Here is a 10000-nt window from a genome sequence, read left to right on the forward strand (position 1 = left end):
TGTCCGTGTCCCCTGGTGTGTCCGTCATAGCGCCCCCTAGGCGGGCACGCCATAGGGCCGAGCCCCTGTCGCTCCGGCCCTGGGAAAAGCCCCGAGAGGCTGGGTCGAATCAGGTCTTTCAATTTTTTATGTTTGTCCACCCAGGGTGTCCGTGTCCCCTGGTGTGTCCGTCATAGCGCCCCCTAGGCGGGCACGCCGTAGGACCGAGCCCCTGTCGCTCCGGCCCTGGGAAAAGCCCCGAGAGGCTGGGTCGAATCAGGTCTTTCAATTTTTATGTTTGTCCATCCATGGTTTAAATGTCCCGAAATGTGTCCGGGATAGCGCCCCCTGGCCGGGCGCGCACTCAGGACCGAGCCCCTGTCGCTCGAGTCCTGGAAGTCCTTAAGAAAGAGGCTGGTCTGAAATCAGGTCGAAAAAATTTTTATGTTTGTCCATCCATGGTTTAAATGTCCCGAAATGTGTCCGGGATAGCGCCCCCTGGCCGGGCGCGCACTCAGGACCGAGCCCCTGTCGCTCGAGTCCTGGAAGTCCTTAAGAAAGAGGCTGGTCTGAAATCAGGTCGAAAAAATTTTTATGTTTGTTCTTCCAGGGTGTCCATGTCCCTAAATGTGTCCGAGATAGCGCCCCCTAGGCGGCCACGCATGTCCGCGTGAGCCCCTGTCGCTCAGAGCCTGGAAGAACCATTCGAAAAAAGAACCATCGAAAAGAGGGGGAAAATCCAACTTTTGAGTCCCAAAATAGCTCACTTTGACTCGGACACATTTCCTGCCAATTCGGCCTGTCTAAGCCTGGCGCACCTACTAACGTGATGGGGGTGTTTTGGTAGACCTGGTAAAAACAGGGAAAATCGAAAGAGGCTTAAAGTAGGCTAGAACTCAAGCCTCTCTCGTTGTTGGACTTAGAAAAAATCCGGCTCGAAAAATAAATCCCATTGAAATGCATTGGGCTTGGCGCTGGGATTTTTTTCTAAGTATGTGAACGAAAGAGGCTAAGGAGGCTGGAAGTTAGGCCTCTCTCGTTGTTGGACTTAGAAAAAATCCACTTTTTTTGCACGGGATTTTTTCTAAGTGTCACATGGAAGAGGCTAAACAGGCTGGAGGCCAGGCCTCTCTCGTTGTTGGACTTAGAAAAAATCCCAAAAGTGGACACTCTGACAAAATCACGCATGTTGACACTTAGGCAAAAAATCCAACTTTTGCTCCACGGAAGAAAGAGGCTAAGGAGGCTGGAACTTAGGCCTCTCTCGTTGTTGGACTTTGAAAAAATCCACTTTTTTTGCACGGGATTTTTTCCAAGTGTCTCATGGAAGAGGCTAGACAGGCTGGAGGCCAGGCCTCTCTCGTTGTTGGACTTTGAAAAAATCCCAAAAGTGGACACTCTGACAAAATCACGCATGTTGACACTTTGGCAAAAAATCCAACTTTTTTGGACTTGGCCCGGCTTTTCTTCCATTTGTCCCCCACTTGGGCTGGTTCACTCCTGGGTATCTTTTGGTCATTCCCGGGGGCCCCGGAGCTCGCGCAGCTCGCTGCGGGACTTCTGGAACTCCATCCTGGGTAGGATTTTTAAACAATTTCGGACCTTTTTCCAACTTTTTCTCAAATTGTCCCCCACTTTCGCTGGTTCACTCCTGGGTATCTTTTGGTCATTCCCGGGGGTCCCGGAGCTCGCGCAGCTCGCTGCGGGACTTCTGGAACTCCATCCTGGGTAGGATTTTTAAACAATTTCGGACCTTTTTCCAACTTTTTCTCAAATTGTCCCCCACTTTTGATGGTTCACTTCTGGGTGCCTTTTGGTCATTCCCGGTGTTCCTGCGGCTCGCGCAGCTCGCTGCGGGGCTTCTGGAACTCCATCCTGGGTAGGATTTTTAATCAATTTCGGACCTTTTTCCAACTTTTTCTCAAATTGTCCCCCACTTTTGATGGTTCACTTCTGGGTGCCTTTTGGTCATTCCCGGTGTTCCTGCGGCTCGCGCAGCTCGCTGCGGGGCTTCTGGAACTCCATCCTGGGTAGGATTTTTAATCAATTTCGGACCTTTTTCCAACTTTTTCTCAAATTGTCCCCCACTTTTGATGGTTCACTTCTGGGTGCCTTTTGGTCATTCCCGGTGTTCCTGCGGCTCGTGCAGCTCGCTGCGGGACTTGTGGAACTCCATCCTGGGTAGGATTTTTAATCAATTTCGGACCTTTTTCCAACTTTTTCTCAAATTGTCCCCCACTTTTGATGGTTCACTTCTGGGTGCCTTTTGGTCATTCCCGGTGTTCCTGCGGCTCGCGCAGCTCGCTGCGGGGCTTCTGGAACTCCATCCTGGGTAGGATTTTTAATCAATTTCGGACCTTTTTCCAACTTTTTCTCAAATTGTCCCCCACTTTTGATGGTTCACTTCTGGGTGCCTTTTGGTCATTCCCGGTGTTCCTGCGGCTCGTGCAGCTCGCTGCGGGACTTGTGGAACTCCATCCTGGGTAGGATTTTTAATCAATTTCGGCCCTTTTTCCAACTTTTTCTCAAATTGTCCCCCACTTTTGATGGTTCACTTCTGGGTGCCTTTTGGTCATTCCCGGTGTTCCTGCGGCTCGCGCAGCTCGCTGCGGGGCTTCTGGAACTCCATCCTGGGTAGGATTTTTAATCAATTTCGGACCTTTTTCCAACTTTTTCTCAAATTGTCCCCCACTTTTGATGGTTCACTTCTGGGTGCCTTTTGGTCATTCCCGGTGTTCCTGCGGCTCGTGCAGCTCGCTGCGGGACTTGTGGAACTCCATCCTGGGTAGGATTTTTAATCAATTTCGGACCTTTTTCCAACTTTTTCTCAAATTGTCCCCCACTTTTGATGGTTCACTTCTGGGTGCCTTTTGGTCATTCCCGGTGTTCCTGCGGCTCGCGCAGCTCGCTGCGGGGCTTCTGGAACTCCATCCTGGGTAGGATTTTTAATCAATTTCGGACCTTTTTCCAACTTTTTCTCAAATTGTCCCCCACTTTTGATGGTTCACTTCTGGGTGCCTTTTGGTCATTCCCGGTGTTCCTGCGGCTCGTGCAGCTCGCTGCGGGGCTTCTGGAACTCCATCCTGGGTAGGATTTTTAATCAATTTCGGACCTTTTTCCAACTTTTTCTCAAATTGTCCCCCACTTTTGATGGTTCACTTCTGGGTGCCTTTTGGTCATTCCCGGTGTTCCTGCGGCTCGCGCAGCTCGCTGCGGGGCTTCTGGAACTCCATCCTGGGGTAGGATTTTTAATCAATTTCGGACTTTTTCCAACTTTTCTCAATTTGTCCCCCACTTTTGATGGTTCACTTCTGGGTGCCTTTTGGTCATTCCCGGTGTTCCTGCGGCTCGTGCAGCTCGCTGCGGGACTCGTGGAACTCCATCCTGGGTAGGATTTTTTAAACAATTTGGTACTTTTTCCTCCTTTTCCTCCATTTTTCCCCCACTTTCGCTGGTTCACTTCTGGGTGCCTTTTGGTCATTCCCGGTGTTCCTGCGGCTCGTGCAGCTCGCTGCAGGGCTTCTGGAACTCCATCCTGGTAGGATTTTTAAACAATTTGTACTTTTTCCTCCTTTTCCTCATTTTTCCCCCACTTTCGCTGGTTCACTTCTGGGGTTCCTTTTGGTCATTCCCGGTGTTCCTGCGGCTCGTGCAGCTCGCTGCGGGACTTGTGGAACTCCATCCTGGGTAGGATTTTTAAACAATTTGGTACTTTTTCTCCTTTTCCTCCATTTTTCCCCCACTTTCGCTGGTTCACTTCTGGGTGGCCTTTTGGTCATTCCCGGTTGTTCTGAGGCTCGTGCAGCTCGCTGCGGGGGCTTGTGGAACTCATCTGGGTAGGATTTAGTGTAAAACCAATTTCGGTACTTTTTCCGCCTTTTCCCTCCATTTTTTTCCCCGCACTTTCGCTTGGTTTCACTTCTGGGTGCCTTGTGGTCTTTGCCCCGGCTCGTGCAGCTCGCTGCGGGACTTGTGGAACTCCATCCTGGGTAGGATTTTTAAACAATTTGGTACTTTTTCCTCCTTTTCCTCCATTTTCCCCCCACTTTCGCTGGTTCGCTTCTGGGTGCCTTTTGGTCATTCCCGGTGTTCCTGCGGCTCGTGCAGCTCGCTGCGGGACTTGTGGAACTCTACCCTGGGTGGGATCATATGATTTTCAACCCATTTTGGACCTTTTTCCCGACTTTCCCTCCATTTCCCTCCCACTTTCGATGGTCCACTCCTGGGTGTCTTTTGGTCATTCCCGGGACCCGGGAAGCCTCGGGCCTGCGGCGGGACTTGTGGATCTCCATGCTGGGCATGATTTTATGAGTTTTCTGGACTTTCTCTTCCCCGGGACCCGGGAGGCACGCGGCTGGACGTTATGCCCCCTAAAATCCCTCCCTTTGCTCGTAAGGCCAATTTTCCTCCGGATTTACTCTCTATAGACCCCAAGGAAAAAAATACCCGACCGGCGTCCATTTTTGACATCGGTCTCCAATCTAGGGCACGCGGGCCGAAAGCGGTACGCCGGTTCCGAAATCCGGCCCCCGCATTTTTTGGGTATTTTTTGAAAAAAATGGCATTTTTGGGACCGGGGGGACTTGCTGGACTCAGTCCCGGGTGCGGATTTTGAAAACTTTGAGGACTTTTGGATTTTCCCCCAGCTTTTCTCCCCCACTTGCAGTTTGACTTTGCGGGGTGCGTTACGGCTGTGCCGGGCGTCCCTGGACTCGGGTGGCCAGCTGCGGGGCTGGTGGGGGACTGATTTTTGAACACTTTGAGGACTTTTGGCTACTCTGCCAGCTTTTCTCCCCCACTTGCAGTGTGACTTTGCGGGCCTTGTTACGGAGGTGCCGGGCTTCCCTGGACTCGGGTGGCCAGCTGCGGGACTCGTGGGACTGATTTTGGAACACTTTGAGGACATTTAACTTCTTTCCCAGCTTTTTTCCCCTCCACTTCCAGTTTGACTTTGCGGGGTGCGTTATGGACGTGCTGGGCATCCCGGAACTCGGGCGGCCGGCTGCGGGACATTTTGCCCTCCTCCAAACCCCAGCCCTCTTTGTTTATCATGCCTATTTTCTGCTGGACACACACCCTCTCTTTTGAGCTGCCTCTTTTTTTACATTTGGATATGATTTATTGATGAATGGATTTGTTTTCCCCTTTTTAAATGATGGTTGATGTCTACCTTTTTAATACTTGCTTCTGGCTGCAGCCGAGACTTACAGTGTGATGCATCCAACCCCAACCCTGGTTTTTGTTTCCCTTAAAAACTTGGGGAAATGGACAGCTTTTTGGGGGGGCACTTCCAGCAAATGGAGGGACCTATTTGGAATTCCCCACCCGGGTGGAGATCCACGGCGAGCCGGCCTTCCTAAAGGGACAGCAACATGGACACTCTGCCATCATTGCAGCTTCTTTTTTTTTTTGGGGCACTCTGTCATATTTCCAGCTTTTTTTCGTGCTGACTTCCAGCAAATAGAGGGACCTGTTTTGAATTCCCTACCCGGGTGTAGATCCACGGCAAGCCGGCCTTCTTAAAGGGACAGGCACCCCCCTGTCCCTTGACACCTGCTTCCCTCCTCGGCGTCACCGAAATCCCACAAAATGACTGAAAATAGGACCCCAAATGACATCACTCGGTCCGGTTCTTTGGGTCTCACTCGGGGGCTTCTTTGACTCTGGAAGGCATGGTGAACCAAAAGTAGACACTTGGAAAAAATCCCCACTTTACAAGTTGACACTTTGAAAAAAAATCCCGACTATATAAGTTGACACTTGGAAAAAATCCCCACTTTATAAGTTGACACTTGGAAAAAATCCCCACTTTATAAGTTGACACTTAGAAAAAATCCCCACTTTATAAGTTGACACTTAGAAAAAATCCCGACTTTATAAGTTGACACTTAGAAAAAATCCCCACTTTATTTTGGAAAGGTTGGTACACCAAAAGTGGACACTTAGAAAAAATCCCCACTTTATTTTGGAAAGGTTGGTACACCAAAAGTGGACACTTAGAAAAAATCCCGACTTTGACTTTCGCAGGTCTATTACACTAAAAGTTGACACTCTGTCATATTTCCAGCTTTTTTTTGTGCTGACTTCCAGCAGATAGAGGGACCTATTTTGAATTCCCTACCCTGGTGCAGAACCACGGCAAGCCGGCCTTCCTAAAGGCACAGGCACATGGACACTCTGCCATAAGTGCAGCTTTTTCTTCTAAGGGTGCAGCGGCGGCGGAAGTCCACCGGAGGGCTCCAAATCCCCGCTTTCCTTTTTAGGCTTAAAGTGGCTTTTCCCTCCTTAAAAACTTGGGGAAATGGACAGCTTTTTGGGGGGGCACTTCCAGCAAATAGAGGGACCTATTTGGAATTCCCCACCCGGGTGGAGATCCACGGCAAGCCGGCCTTCTTAAAGGGACAGGCACATGGACACTCTGCCATCATTGCAGCTTCTTCTTTTTTTTTTTTCCCCTGTCATATTTCCAGCTTTTTTGTGCTGACTTCCAGCAAATAGAGGGACCTGTTTTGAATTCCCTACCCGGGTGTAGATCCACGGCAAGCCGGCCTTCTTAAAGGGACAGGCACCCCCCTGTCCCTTGACACCTGCTTCCCTCCTCGGCGTCACCGAAATCCCACAAAATGACTGAAAATAGGACCCCAAATGACATCACTCGGTCCGGTTCTTTGGGTCTCACTCGGGGGCTTCTTTGACTCTGGAAGGCATGGTGAACCAAAAGTAGACACTTGGAAAAAATCCCCACTTTACAAGTTGACACTTTGAAAAAAAATCCCGACTATATAAGTTGACACTTGGAAAAAATCCCCACTTTATAAGTTGACACTTGGAAAAAATCCCCACTTTATAAGTTGACACTTAGAAAAAATCCCCACTTTATAAGTTGACACTTAGAAAAAATCCCGACTTTATAAGTTGACACTTAGAAAAAATCCCCACTTTATTTTGGAAAGGTTGGTACACCAAAAGTGGACACTTAGAAAAAATCCCCACTTTATTTTGGAAAGGTTGGTACACCAAAAGTGGACACTTAGAAAAAATCCCGACTTTGACTTTCGCAGGTCTATTACACTAAAAGTTGACACTCTGTCATATTTCCAGCTTTTTTTTGTGCTGACTTCCAGCAGATAGAGGGACCTATTTTGAATTCCCTACCCTGGTGCAGAACCACGGCAAGCCGGCCTTCCTAAAGGCACAGGCACATGGACACTCTGCCATAAGTGCAGCTTTTTCTTCTAAGGGTGCAGCGGCGGCGGAAGTCCACCGGAGGGCTCCAAATCCCCGCTTTCCTTTTTAGGCTTAAAGTGGCTTTTCCCTCCTTAAAAACTTGGGGAAATGGACAGCTTTTTGGGGGGGCACTTCCAGCAAATAGAGGGACCTATTTGGAATTCCCCACCCGGGTGGAGATCCACGGCAAGCCGGCCTTCTTAAAGGGACAGGCACATGGACACTCTGCCATCATTGCAGCTTCTTCTTTTTTTTTTTTCCCCTGTCATATTTCCAGCTTTTTTGTGCTGACTTCCAGCAAATAGAGGGACCTGTTTTGAATTCCCTACCCGGGTGTAGATCCACGGCAAGCCGGCCTTCTTAAAGGGACAGGCACCCCCCTGTCCCTTGACACCTGCTTCCCTCCTCGGCGTCACCGAAATCCCACAAAATGACTGAAAATAGGACCCCAAATGACATCACTCGGTCCGGTTTTTTGGGTCTCACTCGGGGGCTTCTTTGACTCTGGAAGGCATGGTGAACCAAAAGTGGACACTTGGAAAAAAAATCCCCACTTTACAGGTTGACACTTGGAAAAAAATCCCCACTTTATAAGTTGACACTTGGAAAAAATCCCGACTATATAAGTTGACACTTAGAAAAAATCCCGACTATATAAGTTGACACTTAGAAAAAATCCCCACTTTATTTTGGAAGTGTTGGTACACCAAAAGTTGACACTTAGAAAAAATCCCGACTTTATTTTGGAAGGGTTGGTACACCAAAAGTTGACACTTAGAAAAAATCCCGACTTTATTTTGGAAGGGTTGGTACACCAAAAGTTGACACTTAGAAAAAATCCCGACTTTATTTTGGAAGGGTTGGTACACCAAAAGTTGACACTTAGAAAAAATCCCAACTTTTACACTTAGAAAAAATCCAGCTTTTTGTTGCTGACTTCCATCAAATAGAGGGACTTTTTCCATGTTTCTTAACCGGGTGTCGATCCAAGGCAGGTGGGCCTTCTGGAAGCGACACCCTCCTTGACACTTAGAAAAAATCCAGCTTTTTGTTGCTGACTTCCATCAAATAGAGGGACTTTTTCCATGTTTCTTAACCGGGTGTCGATCCAAGGCAGGTGGGCCTTCTGGAAGCGACCCTCTCCTTCACACTCTGTCATATTTTCAGCTTTTTTGTGCTGACTTCCATTCAATAGAGGGACTTTTTCCATGTTTCTTAACCGGGTGTCGATCCAAGGCAGGTGGGCCTTCTGGAAGCGACACCCTCCTTCACACTTAGAAAAAATCCAGCTTTTTGTTGCTGACTTCCATTAAGTAGAGGGACTTTTTTCTTTTTTCTTAACCGGGTGGTGATCCAAGGCGGGTGGGCCTTCTGGAAGCGACACCCTCCTTGACACTTAGAAAAAATCCAGCTTTTTGTTGCTGACTTCCATCAAATAGAGGGACTTTTTCCATGTTTCTTAACCGGGTGTCGATCCAAGGCAGGTGGGCCTTCTGGAAGCGACCCTCTCCTTCACACTTAGAAAAAATCCAGCTTTTTGTTGCTGACTTCCATTAAATAGAGGGACTTTTTTCATTTTTCTTAACCGGGTGTCGATCCAAGGCAGGTGGGCCTTCTGGAAGCGACACCCTCCTTGACACTTAGAAAAATTCCAGCTTTTTGTTGCTGACTTCCATTAACTAGAGGGACTTTTTTCATTTTTCTTAACCGGGTGGTGATCCAAGGCAGGTGGGCCTTCTGGAAGCGACACCCTCCTTGACACTTAGAAAAAATCCAGCTTTTTGTTGCTGACTTCCATCAAATAGAGGGACTTTTTCCATGTTTCTTAACCGGGTGTCGATCCAAGGCAGGTGGGCCTTCTGGAAGCGACACCCTCCTTGACACTTAGAAAAATTCCAGCTTTTTGTTGCTGACTTCCATTAACTAGAGGGACTTTTTTCATTTTTCTTAACCGGGTGGTGATCCAAGGCAGGTGGGCCTTCTGGAAGCGACACCCTCCTTGACACTTAGAAAAAATCCAGCTTTTTGTTGCTGACTTCCATCAAATAGAGGGACTTTTTTCATTTTTCTTAACCGGGTGGTGATCCAAGGCAGGTGGGCCTTCTGGAAGCGACACCCTCCTTGACACTTAGAAAAATTCCAGCTTTTTGTTGCTGACTTCCATTAACTAGAGGGACTTTTTTCATTTTTCTTAACCGGGTGGTGATCCAAGGCAGGTGGGCCTTCTGGAAGCGACACCCTCCTTGACACTTAGAAAAAATCCAGCTTTTTGTTGCTGACTTCCATCAAATAGAGGGACTTTTTTCATTTTTCTTAACCGGGTGTCGATCCAAGAATGGTGGGCCTTCTGGAAGTGACACCCTCCTTGACACTTAGAAAAATTCCAGCTTTTTGTTGCTGACTTCCATCAAATAGAGGGACCTATTTGGAATTCCCCACCCGGGTGGAGATCCACGGCAAGCCGGCTTTCCTAAAGGGACAGGCACATGGACACTATTCGCAGCTTCTTTTTTTTTTTTTGGCACTGACTTCCAGCTAAGGGTGCAGCGGCGGCGGAAGTCCACCGGAGGGCTCCAAATCCCCGCTTTCCTTTTCAGGCTTAAAGTTGCCTTTCCCTCTTTAGAGCCTTGGGCAAATGTACAGCTATATTTTGTGCTGACTTCCAGCAAATAGAGGGACCTATTTTGAATTCCCTACCCGGGTGTAGATCCACGGCAAGCCGGCCTTCTTAAATGGACAGGCACCCCCCTCCCGGAACACCTGCTTCGCTCCTCGGCGTCACCGAAATCCCACA

The sequence above is a fragment of the Nerophis ophidion genome, unplaced genomic scaffold (assembly GCF_033978795.1).
Source record: "Nerophis ophidion isolate RoL-2023_Sa unplaced genomic scaffold, RoL_Noph_v1.0 HiC_scaffold_90, whole genome shotgun sequence".
Lineage (NCBI taxonomy): Eukaryota > Metazoa > Chordata > Actinopteri > Syngnathiformes > Syngnathidae > Nerophis > Nerophis ophidion.